This window comes from Lineus longissimus, chromosome 8 (genome assembly GCF_910592395.1).
Source record: "Lineus longissimus chromosome 8, tnLinLong1.2, whole genome shotgun sequence".
NCBI classification, from domain to species: Eukaryota; Metazoa; Nemertea; class Pilidiophora; order Heteronemertea; family Lineidae; genus Lineus; species Lineus longissimus.
The window spans coordinates 7,620,523-7,635,538 of NC_088315.1; positions in this window are offsets into that span (position 1 = coordinate 7,620,523).

The window sequence follows — 15,016 nt, forward strand, 5'->3', positions numbered from 1 at the left end:
TACATGTACATTCTTTAAAATTTCGACCTGCTGAAAGTCCCTTTCCCACCCAGTTCAGGCAACGCGCCTTGCTTGTGCCAGTCTTACAGAAGAGGTTTTTGAAATCAGTGGCATGTCACTGTGAGAGGGGTCCTAAAAGAGGCATTAGATAGATTTTGCCCCGTCCCGCTCTTATCAATAGTGGGAAAAACAAAAACTATGTTCGGCATTATTCGGAGAATCCGAACTAATCCGAAGCAAACGCACGCCGTGGCTTGTTTTATTTAATAAAGAATTGAATCGTATTAATCCTCTTTAAAATCGCTAAATATATCGTAAATGTATTGTAGAGCGAATGGGCTAACATCCCAAGGCTCCGATGAACTAGTTATTTTTGCAAAACATGAATATTTAAGCGACATTTTCTCATCCATTTTTCTGCACGCGTTTTACACCAGGGTTTTGAATGACTGCTCTTAGCCGAGTTTACAGCATGTTGTCAATTAAATATCTGCATGTGCGGATGTCCCTTGCTTGTCCTTGCTGTCTAGCCCAGGGTGGGAGGAACACTTTCCAAGCCAGGATGTGACCTGTCTCTGTTGTTCAGCCGAATGAAAGGACATCCTTTGCATGTTTAGATGTCCCTTGCTTGTCCTTGTCTTCTTCCTTCAGGGCCTGGATATCCGGATGTGACCTGTATCTGTTGTTCAGCGCAATGAACGGACATTCTTTGCATGTCCGCATGTCTCTTGCTTGTCCTTGTTGTCTGACCCCAAGATGGAAAGAAACTTTCAAAGCCGGGATGTGACCTGTCCTTGTTGTTCAGCGCGGGCAATGAACGGACGTTCCTTGCATATCCGGGTGTCCCTTGCTTGTCCTTGTTGTCTTCCCCCAGCCAAGATAGGAAGAACACTTTCAAAGCCAGCATGTGACCTCTCCCTGTTGTTCAGCGCAATGAGAGGACATTCTTTGCATGTCCGGATGTATCTTGCGTGTCCTGGTTCTCTACCCCAAGATGGGAGGAACACTTTTATAGCCAGGATTGTGTCAACGAGTTGAACAAAATCATGTATATATTTATACCTGATAATCGGTACCATTTTGTCGTGAAACAGAATATCGGGTAAATGGAGCAAGCTTCTTTTGCAACCTCCATGCCGACTTGCCGGCGGTGCACATCTATCCTAAAGTCTCCTCATGGATAGTACTCACAACGACGGTAGATCGGCATGGCACCTTGGGCTGTTACCAAATCCAAAACGCGAGGTCAATGTCATGTTTTTATACCAGATAATCATCCGAGATGAACCCGTCTTCTTCGTCATTAATGTCGATGGTCCGCCCCTCATCCGGCTGTGCGTCGCCGGAGTCCAACACGGGCGGATGGAGTTTGTACTCGTAGAGAATGACTGCCTGCAGCACGGTACGAATGTCAAAATCGTCAACAAGTCTTTCTAGAACCTCACAATGGTTACTTGCATCTTCAAATTTCAAAAGCTCTACATCGAATTTCGCCTGAGAACAGAATAGATCTTCGACTATCCTCAAATATTCCAGCATTGTCGGCGTCAAACCGCACGCAGCCGCCACGTCATCACATGTCGTCTGCAAATATGAATTCTGGTTGCGGCGGTTCAGAAGATTATTCAAGGTACCATTTTTCACCGACTCTGTCTCGCATCTTTCCTGAACGCGAGCTAAGTAATGCCAGATAAATGTTTGGGCGTATCGTACCCACAACTTCATAAAATACCGATGTTCAACGAATACATCCATGACGCGCTGCGCCATTCTTTTCTCCTTTATTTGGTCCTCGAACGCTGAGAACACACCCTCCAGCGCATTCGTCTGCTCAGAGAGCTTTTCAAAGCTTTTCTCCACGGCTTTCGCGCGGTGTTCCAGGTCACTCAGACGATTCCTCAAGTGGACCGTCTTCCCTTTGACAGTCAGTTCAGCCTCTCTACACATTTTCTGCTCAAGAAGATTTGTGGCCAAACTGATGTTGGCAGTACTATAAAGTCCCTTGAAAATCACGAATTTTATCTCCGCCGCGCACCTTGCAGGGAATCATTACGTCACACCCACTTCACTGTTGATGACGACACTACGTATCTACCCTGGACGTCTTATGCGTTCAAGGTCGGTTTGGTCCTGTCTCTTCGGTGAATATGGAGACTAAAACGTATTTCCTACTCGTTCGAATGAGTAATTGTGACTCCACAGAATAGACAGTTCTTGCACGAAATGGGGAAAAGTCTAGTGTTCTTACACATTGCACACTGGAAAGTTCTACGTGTTTAGAGTAGACAACACATTACTTACTCGACAGAACCTAATGGGAGAATCATACAGAATAATTGAAACTATTATGGCGCTCAAGAAAAAGCAAAGTTTTGCTGAAGTAGCAATCACTAAATGTATGTCCATGTATATACATGATATGTAGGCCTATGGGAGGGCCTAAAATTCCATTGAAAGCCTGAAAATATCTAGCCACAGGCCCATGCACTCCCAACCATAGGCACACTTAAGGCAATGATAGATTAGCAAGGAAGAAAAGCTGTTTTTGTTTTGTCCCTGGACAACATTGGCGTGGTTAGATTGAACTCTGTAGATTCATTACTTAGATTGAACTCTGTAGATTCATTACTTATAGACGTCGCGTACACGTACGCGCGTTCACGTGCTCAACGTCTCCGATAAGATTTTTCGGCGCTCTTTTTTGTCGGCTGTGAAAAGGTACCACCTACTTCACATTCTGAACTTTCAGCGGTACTCCGTTTGTAGGGTAAAGGGCGAACTTCACAACATAACCTCTTCCTGATCCTGAGATGAAAAAATTGAGGCCTCGTTATACTTCACGAGGAGCGTTTTCCCGCTGCGGTATATCCGCCGCAGAAAACTAGGCTCGAACTAAGTATTGTTCCGGGGGTGGGGCATCTTTTATGACTTCATGCGCAGCAGGTACAAGTTGCCTTAAGAACGCCTGGTATTCCGTCCGTGGGGCCAAGAGGATACCTCATATCGTGACCAGTGATGAAAACATTTAGGCCTCATTTCGCTTCATGTTCAGGTGGAGCGTTTTCCCGCTGCGGTATTGGCTCGTCCCAAGCGTTGTTTTACTATAACCCGGATGCGGCTGGCATCTTTTAAGGAGACTGAATCCATCCTGAGGTAAATGTTCGCCTCCCTGGCCCAGCACACACACAGTGTGCAGCGCCAGAAAGCGAACATTAAACCCCCGTTTTCCTAAGGTTGCAGTTTATACTAATCACGCAGCAGGTAATTCGAATTGCGTCAAAAACCCTGGAGCCTCATCGGGTATCGGTTGTTTTTTCCGCGGCGGCAAAAATCCCCTGTGATGTAATCAGACATTGTACTGGCATAACCCTATCGATCGTCGACTGATCATTTAGGATATGTGTCGTTGATTTTTAAAAGTCGAAATTAACATAACCATTCTAATCAAGACCTTAATGATTCATTATCATCAGCGTCGAACACGATTTTCAATAAAGTCGAACGGTGCAGTTTAATTGACACGAACATTGTCAAGGAGTTGTTGACTATGGCTGGTAACCATGTTGACCCAGTCATCATGTCACCCTCTCACGAGATCACTTCACGTGGTATCCTAGCGACGAGACCAGTAACCATCAAGTGCATTCAAACAAAACAGGACGAAAAATACCGATCCGCCTATTTGAGTCGAAACAATGACTGGGAATCCAGCAGGTGTCTTTAACTGATGAAAGATCGATGGTGACTAATTAGCCTCGTGATCGATCATAAGCCGTTCATTCGAGGGCTAGTTTCGTATTTGAGGGTCCCTCTATTTCCATCGGACATGAGTCGCTGAAATATCACGAGCTGGGGAGCCGCGGCTGCGAATCAATTCCTATAAATATTTTATGTGGCTCCCCGTGTTTGCTTTGGCACTCTGTTCTATTGGCATATCATTTCAAAATGAAGTCGTAATAAAGTCAATTTAGCTTACAATGTTGACTTGATTTCTCCTAAATAGAGATGACCGACTCAATTAGCCTAGCCTAAAATATCGCGTGTTCCTATGCAGTCACCTGGATGGTTCCGAAATTGTTTTTTTTGCTGACTTAAAAAAATTACTTCGCGAGTAGAGCTCGATGAGATTGTCGACCTTTTGAAGGTGGTGTATTTTCCCAACGAACGGCGTAAAGTCCTCGAAGGCTCGACAGGTCCCGTAAAAAGACGAAGCTGATTAGAGCCACCATAAGGTACGCTACTGTACCTTTGTCGTCCGTCGTTAATTGGGGTAAAAAAATGGATTAAAGGCTTCTCCCGCCTCACGCAAATTCTTCGATTATCGTTCGAGCTACATGTATATAGATGTTCTTCAGGCCACGCCATTATCTGACCACTAATTAACACAAGTGGTGACCGGATCATTAAAGGGTGGTGAGCACTCCAAACACACGCCAAGTAACGAAAAATCACTCTGATGTATTAATCGATAATCATTAAGATCTTAATTATTGTCTGATTCGAGCGCATCGAGTCATAAGTGGACGGATAATTCATAGGAAAAAGTTGATACACTTAATAACAGTGTGCGTTATTAAACCAACACCAGACTTTTGTCGTTCTTTTTTTTCAATTCAGTTTATTGTTTTTAACTTAATTCAGCTTCCAAATGTATGAGTCCACCTCTAAACATGGCAGCGGTGCGCCATTGATAGTTTCCAAGTGTTTACGATTAAACTTGCGGCTTTTCGATAAAACATCCATGAGGAAATTTTAATTTGCGACAACACATCTCGCCCGCGGCGAAGTATTTGTCGCTTCGCGTCACGATATATCAAAAACCCTGGACCCAAAACAGGTGTTGACATTCACGGTGTAATTGACCCCATGATTCCGCGATATTGTCTGACGAATCATGGGAACACAAAACAAAAAATGACACCAACGATTCCTTCATATCTTTCATGTATTTAATAATAGTTGTGTACGTATTTTGTTTTGTCCGAACTTAATGACAGTATACCTCATAATGCGCGACGTTTCATTCATGATATTTTCGATCCGGTGTTATTTTCCCGGCGTAAATCCCCGCGGCGGTGCTCAACAGGGGGCGTCTTTGTTCAAGACACTTGGTGTCTTCTCAGCCCTGGGGTGCATAGAAAGAAGGAATCGAAGATCAATATTGGGGTGGGTAACCAAGCACACTATTCATATGATATTGTGAAAATACTAGTTTGGTATGTTTTGTTGTGATTTTCTGTTTGGGGAGGAGTTGTAGTCTCCTGCCGGGATAGCTGTCTGGTGGGAGATGATCTACCGAACCCAATTATCATGACTCCTCTGGTCTGAACAGCTGTATGATAAACTGAACGGACACTGAAAACTCTCAGGGGGAAGGCTGCGGATTCGTTGACCGCTATGCTACACCTGTGCCTACACCCAAATGACAATGACCAGATCTGATATTTTGAAGAATTACTACCAATTAACCAGCACTGATATAAAAATTTCGCTTTAACATCTATCAGATTATGTATCTATCATCAATATCCCTTTAGCAGTGTCTTCTTGGTTCTGACATGTCTACATATCAATTATAACAATACATTGTATATCATTTTGGGTCATTTTTGGATGGATGTTCAGGGCAAACACGAGCGACACTAAGATGTTGAAAATTTTGGAACGTAATGATAGATACATAATCTGATTGATGCTAAAGCGAAATATCGATATCAATGCTAATTAACCATTTATTCTTCCAAATATCACGAAATAACAACTTGGACATGCTCTCAAAATATCAAAAAATTTTGAAAAATATCTTGAGGACGCGGAAGACAATGTCGGTCTGAGTACTGAACCAAGATTTGGGGTGAAAATATCAATGTCTAGTTGATTGAGAGGGAATATCGTTTTCGTGATATTTTGAAGAATTACTGCCAAACCAGCATTGATATAAAAATTTCGCTTTAACATCTATCAGATTATGTATCTATCATCAATATCCCGCATTTTCAGCGTTATATCTCGCACAGTTTGCGGATGCAGACGACTTTAAAAATACCTTGTACCCAGGTCTTACAGGCTTTCAGTCCTATACATTCATGCTCATGGATGGTCATAAAGGCCCTGGATCCAAGGCCCCTTTTTGAGTTTGATGGCAAAATTTTGCAAAAATTTACCAAATAGTTGAAAAACCATGAAGCGGTTGGAATTTTGAGCTGATTTTTGCATGCAGCATCTGTACGCCATCAACAACTACACTGGCAGTGTTTTATTGGTTCTGACATGTCTAGATATCAATTATAACAATGCATTGTATATCATTTTGGGTCATTTTTGGATGGATGTTCAGGGCAAACACGAGCGACACTAAGATGGTGAAAATTTTGGAACGTAATAATAGATACATAATCTGATTGATGCTAAAGCGAAATATCGATATCAATGCTAATTAACCATTTATTCTTCCAAATATCACGAAATGACAATTTGGACATGCTCTCAAAATATCAAAAAAATTTGAAAAATGTCTCGATGACATGGAAGATAATGTCAGTCTGAGTACTGAACCAAGATTTGGGGTGAAAATATAAAAGTCTAGTTGATTGAGAGGGAATATCGTTTTCGTGATATTTTGAAGAATTACTGCCAAACCAGCATTGATATAAAAATTTCGCTTTAACATCTATCAGATTATGTATCTATCATCAATATCTCGCATTTTTAGCGTTATATCACGCACAGTTTGCGGATGCAGACCACTTTAAAAATACCTTGTACCCAGGTCTTACAGGCTTTTCAGTCCTATACATTCATGCTCATGGATGGTCATATAGACCCTGGATCCAAGGCCCCTTTTTGAGTTTGATGGCAGAATTTTGCAAAAATTTACCAAATATTTGAAAAACCATGAAGCGGTTGGAATTTTGAGCTGATTTTTGCATGCAGCATCTGTACGACATCAACAACTACACTGGCAGTGTTTTATTGGTTCTGACATGTCTAGATATCAATTATAACAATACATTGTATATAATTATGGGTCATTTTTGAATGGATGTTCAGGGCAAACACGAGCGACACTAAAATGCTGAACATTTTGGAACGTAATGATAGATACATAATCTGATTGATGCTAAAGCGAAATATCGATATCAATGCTAATTAACCATTTATTCTTCCAAATATCACGAAATGACAACTTGGACACGTTCTCAAAATATCTAAAGTTTTTGAAAAAATTTCTTGACGACATGGAAGACAATGTCAGTCTGAGTACTGAACCAAGATTTGGGGTGAAAATATCAAAGTCTAGTTGATTGAGAGGGAATATCGTTTTCGTGATATTATGAAGAATTACTGCCAAACCAGCATTGATATAAAAATTTCGCTTTAACATCTATCAGATTATGTATCTGTCATCAATATCTCGCATTTTCAGCGTTATATCACGCACAGTTTGCGGATGCACACCACTTTAAAAATACCTTGTACCCAGGTCTTACAGGCTTTCCAGTCCTATACATTCATGCTCATGGATGGGCATATAGGCCCTGGATCCAAGGCCCCTTTTTGAGTTTGATGGCAGAATTTTGCAAAAATTTACCTAATATTTGAAAAACCATGAAGCGGTTGGAATTTTGAGTTGATTTTTGCATGCAGCATCTGTACGACATCAACAACTACACTGGCAGTGTTTTATTGGTTCTGACATGTCTAGATATCAGTTATAACAATACATTGTATATAATTATGGGTCATTTTTGGATGGATGTTCAGGGCAAACACGAGCGACACTAAAATGCTGAACATTTTGGAACGTAATAATAGATACATAATCTGATTGATGCTAAAGCGAAATATCGATATCAATGCTAATTAACCATTTATTCTTCCAAATATCACGAAATGACAACTTGGACACGTTCTCAAAATATCTAAATTTTTTGAAAAAATTTCTTGACGACATGGAAGACAATGTCAGTCTGAGTACTGAACCAAGATTTGGGGTGAAAATATCAAAGTCTAGTTGATTGAGAGGGAATATCGTTTTCGTGATATTTTGAAGAATTACTGCCAAACCAGCATTGATATAAAAATTTCGCTTTAACATCTATCAGATTATGTATCTATCATCAATATCTCGCATTTTCAGCGTTATATCACGCACAGTTTGCGGATGCAGACGACTTTAAAAATACCTTGTACCCAGGTCTTACAGGCTTTCAGTCCTATACATTCATGCTCATGGATGGTCATAAAGGCCCTGGATCCAAGGCCCCTTTTTGAGTTTGATGGCAAAATTTTGCAAAAATTTACCAAATAGTTGAAAAACCATGAAGCGGTTGGAATTTTGAGCTGATTTTTGCATGCAGCATCTGTACGCCATCAACAACTACACTGGCAGTGTTTTATTGGTTCTGACATGTCTAGATATCAATTATAACAATGCATTGTATATCATTTTGGGTCATTTTTGGATGGATGTTCAGGGCAAACACGAGCGACACTAAGATGCTGAAAATTTTGGAACGTAATAATAGATACATAATCTGATTGATGCTAAAGCGAAATATCGATATCGATGCTAATTAACCATTTATTCTTCCAAATATCACGAAATGACAATTTGGACATGCTCTCAAAATATCAAAAAATTTTGAAAAATGTCTCGATGACATGGAAGATAATGTCAGTCTGAGTACTGAACCAAGATTTGGGGTGAAAATATCAAAGTCTAGTTGATTGAGAGGGAATATCGTTTTCGTGATATTTTGAAGAATTACTGCCAAACCAGCATTGATATAAAAATTTCGCTTTAACATCTATCAGATTATGTATCTGTCATCAATATCTCGCATTTTCAGCGTTATATCACGCACAGTTTGCGGATGCAGACCACTTTAAAAATACCTTGTACCCAGGTCTTACAGGCTTTTCAGTCCTATACATTCATGCTCATGGATGGTCATATAGACCCTGGATCCAAGGCCCCTTTTTGAGTTTGATGGCAGAATTTTGCAAAAATTTACCAAATATTTGAAAAACCATGAAGCGGTTGGAATTTTGAGCTGATTTTTGCATGCAGCATCTGTACGACATCAACAACTACACTGGCAGTGTTTTATTGGTTCTGACATGTCTAGATATCAATTATAACAATACATTGTATATAATTATGGGTCATTTTTGGATGGATGTTCAGGGCAAACACGAGCGACACTAAAATGCTGAACATTTTGGAACGTAATGATAGATACATAATCTGATTGATGCTAAAGCGAAATATCGATATCAATGCTAATTAACCATTTATTCTTCCAAATATCACGAAATGACAACTTGGACACGTTCTCAAAATATCTAAAGTTTTTGAAAAAGTTTCTTGACGACATGGAAGACAATGTCAGTCTGAGTACTGAACCAAGATTTGGGGTGAAAATATCAAAGTCTAGTTGATTGAGAGGGAATATCGTTTTCGTGATATTATGAAGAATTACTGCCAAACCAGCATTGATATAAAAATTTCGCTTTAACATCTATCAGATTATGTATCTGTCATCAATATCTCGCATTTTCAGCGTTATATCACGCACAGTTTGCGGATGCACACCACTTTAAAAATACCTTGTACCCAGGTCTTACAGGCTTTCCAGTCCTATACATTCATGCTCATGGATGGGCATATAGGCCCTGGATCCAAGGCCCCTTTTTGAGTTTGATGGCAGAATTTTGCAAAAATTTACCTAATATTTGAAAAACCATGAAGCGGTTGGAATTTTGAGTTGATTTTTGCATGCAGCATCTGTACGACATCAACAACTACACTGGCAGTGTTTTATTGGTTCTGACATGTCTACATATCAATTATAACAATACATTGTATATAATTATGGGTCATTTTTGGATGGATGTTCAGGGCAAACACGAGCGACACTAAAATGCTGAACATTTTGGAACGTAATGATAGATACATAATCTGATTGATGCTAAAGCAAAATATCGATATCAATGCTAATTAACCATTTATTCTTCCAAATATCACGAAATGACAACTTGGACACGTTCTCAAAATATCTAAAGTTTTTGAAAAAGTTTCTTGACGACATGGAAGACAATGTCAGTCTGAGTACTGAACCAAGATTTGGGGTGAAAATATCAAAGTCTAGTTGATTGAGAGGGAATATCGTTTTCGTGATATTATGAAGAATTACTGCCAAACCAGCATTGATATAAAAATTTCGCTTTAACATCTATCAGATTATGTATCTGTCATCAATATCTCGCATTTTCAGCGTTATATCACGCACAGTTTGCGGATGCACACCACTTTAAAAATACCTTGTACCCAGGTCTTACAGGCTTTCCAGTCCTATACATTCATGCTCATGGATGGGCATATAGGCCCTGGATCCAAGGCCCCTTTTTGAGTTTGATGGCAGAATTTTGCAAAAATTTACCTAATATTTGAAAAACCATGAAGCGGTTGGAATTTTGAGTTGATTTTTGCATGCAGCATCTGTACGACATCAACAACTACACTGGCAGTGTTTTATTGGTTCTGACATGTCTAGATATCAGTTATAACAATACATTGTATATAATTATGGGTCATTTTTGGATGGATGTTCAGGGCAAACACGAGCGACACTAAAATGCTGAACATTTTGGAACGTAATGATAGATACATAATCTGATTGATGCTAAAGCGAAATATCGATATCAATGCTAATTAACCATTTATTCTTCCAAATATCACGAAATGACAACTTGGACACGTTCTCAAAATATCTAAATTTTTTGAAAAAATTTCTTGACGACATGGAAGACAATGTCAGTCTGAGTACTGAACCAAGATTTGGGGTGAAAATATCAAAGTCTAGTTGATTGAGAGGGAATATCGTTTTCGTGATATTTTGAAGAATTACTGCCAAACCAGCATTGATATAAAAATTTCGCTTTAACATCTATCAGATTATGTATCTATCATCAATATCTCGCATTTTCAGCGTTATATCACGCACAGTTTGCGGATGCAGACGACTTTAAAAATACCTTGTACCCAGGTCTTACAGGCTTTCAGTCCTATACATTCATGCTCATGGATGGTCATAAAGGCCCTGGATCCAAGGCCCCTTTTTGAGTTTGATGGCAAAATTTTGCAAAAATTTACCAAATAGTTGAAAAACCATGAAGCGGTTGGAATTTTGAGCTGATTTTTGCATGCAGCATCTGTACGCCATCAACAACTACACTGGCAGTGTTTTATTGGTTCTGACATGTCTAGATATCAATTATAACAATACATTGTATATAATTATGGGTCATTTTTGGATGGATGTTCAGGGCAAACACGAGCGACACTAAAATGCTGAACATTTTGGAACGTAATGATAGATACATAATCTGATTGATGCTAAAGCGAAATATCGATATCAATGCTAATTAACCATTTATTCTTCCAAATATCACGAAATGACAACTTGGACACGTTCTCAAAATATCTAAAGTTTTTGAAAAAGTTTCTTGACGACATGGAAGACAATGTCAGTCTGAGTACTGAACCAAGATTTGGGGTGAAAATATCAAAGTCTAGTTGATTGAGAGGGAATATCGTTTTCGTGATATTATGAAGAATTACTGCCAAACCAGCATTGATATAAAAATTTCGCTTTAACATCTATCAGATTATGTATCTGTCATCAATATCTCGCATTTTCAGCGTTATATCACGCACAGTTTGCGGATGCACACCACTTTAAAAATACCTTGTACCCAGGTCTTACAGGCTTTCCAGTCCTATACATTCATGCTCATGGATGGGCATATAGGCCCTGGATCCAAGGCCCCTTTTTGAGTTTGATGGCAGAATTTTGCAAAAATTTACCTAATATTTGAAAAACCATGAAGCGGTTGGAATTTTGAGTTGATTTTTGCATGCAGCATCTGTACGACATCAACAACTACACTGGCAGTGTTTTATTGGTTCTGACATGTCTACATATCAATTATAACAATACATTGTATATAATTATGGGTCATTTTTGGATGGATGTTCAGGGCAAACACGAGCGACACTAAAATGCTGAACATTTTGGAACGTAATGATAGATACATAATCTGATTGATGCTAAAGCAAAATATCGATATCAATGCTAATTAACCATTTATTCTTCCAAATATCACGAAATGACAACTTGGACACGTTCTCAAAATATCTAAAGTTTTTGAAAAAGTTTCTTGACGACATGGAAGACAATGTCAGTCTGAGTACTGAACCAAGATTTGGGGTGAAAATATCAAAGTCTAGTTGATTGAGAGGGAATATCGTTTTCGTGATATTATGAAGAATTACTGCCAAACCAGCATTGATATAAAAATTTCGCTTTAACATCTATCAGATTATGTATCTGTCATCAATATCTCGCATTTTCAGCGTTATATCACGCACAGTTTGCGGATGCACACCACTTTAAAAATACCTTGTACCCAGGTCTTACAGGCTTTCCAGTCCTATACATTCATGCTCATGGATGGGCATATAGGCCCTGGATCCAAGGCCCCTTTTTGAGTTTGATGGCAGAATTTTGCAAAAATTTACCTAATATTTGAAAAACCATGAAGCGGTTGGAATTTTGAGTTGATTTTTGCATGCAGCATCTGTACGACATCAACAACTACACTGGCAGTGTTTTATTGGTTCTGACATGTCTACATATCAATTATAACAATACATTGTATATAATTATGGGTCATTTTTGGATGGATGTTCAGGGCAAACACGAGCGACACTAAAATGGTGAAAATTTTGGAACGTAATGATAGATACATAATCTGATTGATGCTAAAGCGAAATATCGATATCAATGCTAATTAACCATTTATTCTTCCAAATATCACGAAATGACAACTTGGACACGTTCTCAAAATATCTAAAGTTTTTGAAAAAGTTTCTTGACGACATGGAAGACAATGTCAGTCTGAGTACTGAACCAAGATTTGGGGTGAAAATATCAAAGTCTAGTTGATTGAGAGGGAATATCGTTTTCGTGATATTATGAAGAATTACTGCCAAACCAGCATTGATATAAAAATTTCGCTTTAACATCTATCAGATTATGTATCTGTCATCAATATCTCGCATTTTCAGCGTTATATCACGCACAGTTTGCGGATGCACACCACTTTAAAAATACCTTGTACCCAGGTCTTACAGGCTTTCCAGTCCTATACATTCATGCTCATGGATGGGCATATAGGCCCTGGATCCAAGGCCCCTTTTTGAGTTTGATGGCAGAATTTTGCAAAAATTTATCTAATATTTGAAAAACCATGAAGCGGTTGGAATTTTGAGTTGATTTTTGCATGCAGCATCTGTACGACATCAACAACTACACTGGCAGTGTTTTATTGGTTCTGACATGTCTAGATATCAATTATAACAATGCATTGTATATCATTTTGGGTCATTTTTGGATGGATGTTCAGGGCAAACACGAGCGACACTAAGATGGTGAAAATTTTGGAACGTAATAATAGATACATAATCTGATTGATGCTAAAGCGAAATATCGATATCAATGCTAATTAACCATTTATTCTTCCAAATTTCACGAAATGACAATTTGGACATGCTCTCAAAATATCAAAAAATTTTGAAAAATGTCTCGATGACATGGAAGATAATGTCAGTCTGAGTACTGAACCAAGATTTGGGGTGAAAATATAAAAGTCTAGTTGATTGAGAGGGAATATCGTTTTCGTGATATTTTGAAGAATTACTGCCAAACCAGCATTGATATAAAAACTTCGCTTTAACATCTATCAGATTATGTATCTATCATCAATATCTCGCATTTTTAGCGTTATATCACGCACAGTTTGCGGATGCAGACCACTTTAAAAATACCTTGTACCCAGGTCTTACAGGCTTTTCAGTCCTATACATTCATGCTCATGGATGGTCATATAGACCCTGGATCCAAGGCCCCTTTTTGAGTTTGATGGCAGAATTTTGCAAAAATTTACCAAATATTTGAAAAACCATGAAGCGGTTGGAATTTTGAGCTGATTTTTGCATGCAGCATCTGTACGACATCAACAACTACACTGGCAGTGTTTTATTGGTTCTGACATGTCTAGATATCAATTATAACAATACATTGTATATAATTATGGGTCATTTTTGAATGGATGTTCAGGGCAAACACGAGCGACACTAAAATGCTGAACATTTTGGAACGTAATGATAGATACATAATCTGATTGATGCTAAAGCGAAATATCGATATCAATGCTAATTAACCATTTATTCTTCCAAATATCACGAAATGACAACTTGGACACGTTCTCAAAATATCTAAAGTTTTTGAAAAAATTTCTTGACGACATGGAAGACAATGTCAGTCTGAGTACTGAACCAAGATTTGGGGTGAAAATATCAAAGTCTAGTTGATTGAGAGGGAATATCGTTTTCGTGATATTTTGAAGAATTACTGCCAAACCAGCATTGATATAAAAATTTCGCTTTAACATCTATCAGATTATGTATCTGTCATCAATATCTCGCATTTTCAGCGTTATATCACGCACAGTTTGCGGATGCACACCACTTTAAAAATACCTTGTACCCAGGTCTTACAGGCTTTCCAGTCCTATACATTCATGCTCATGGATGGGCATATAGGCCCTGGATCCAAGGCCCCTTTTTGAGTTTGATGGCAGAATTTTGCAAAAATTTACCTAATATTTGAAAAACCATGAAGCGGTTGGAATTTTGAGTTGATTTTTGCATGCAGCATCTGCACGACATCAACAACTACACTGGCAGTGTTTTATTGGTTCTGACATGTCTAGATATCAGTTATAACAATACATTGTATATAATTATGGGTCATTTTTGGATGGATGTTCAGGGCAAACACGAGCGACACTAAAATGCTGAACATTTTGGAACGTAATGATAGATACATAATCTGATTGATGCTAAAGCGAAATATCGATATCAATGCTAATTAACCATTTATTCTTC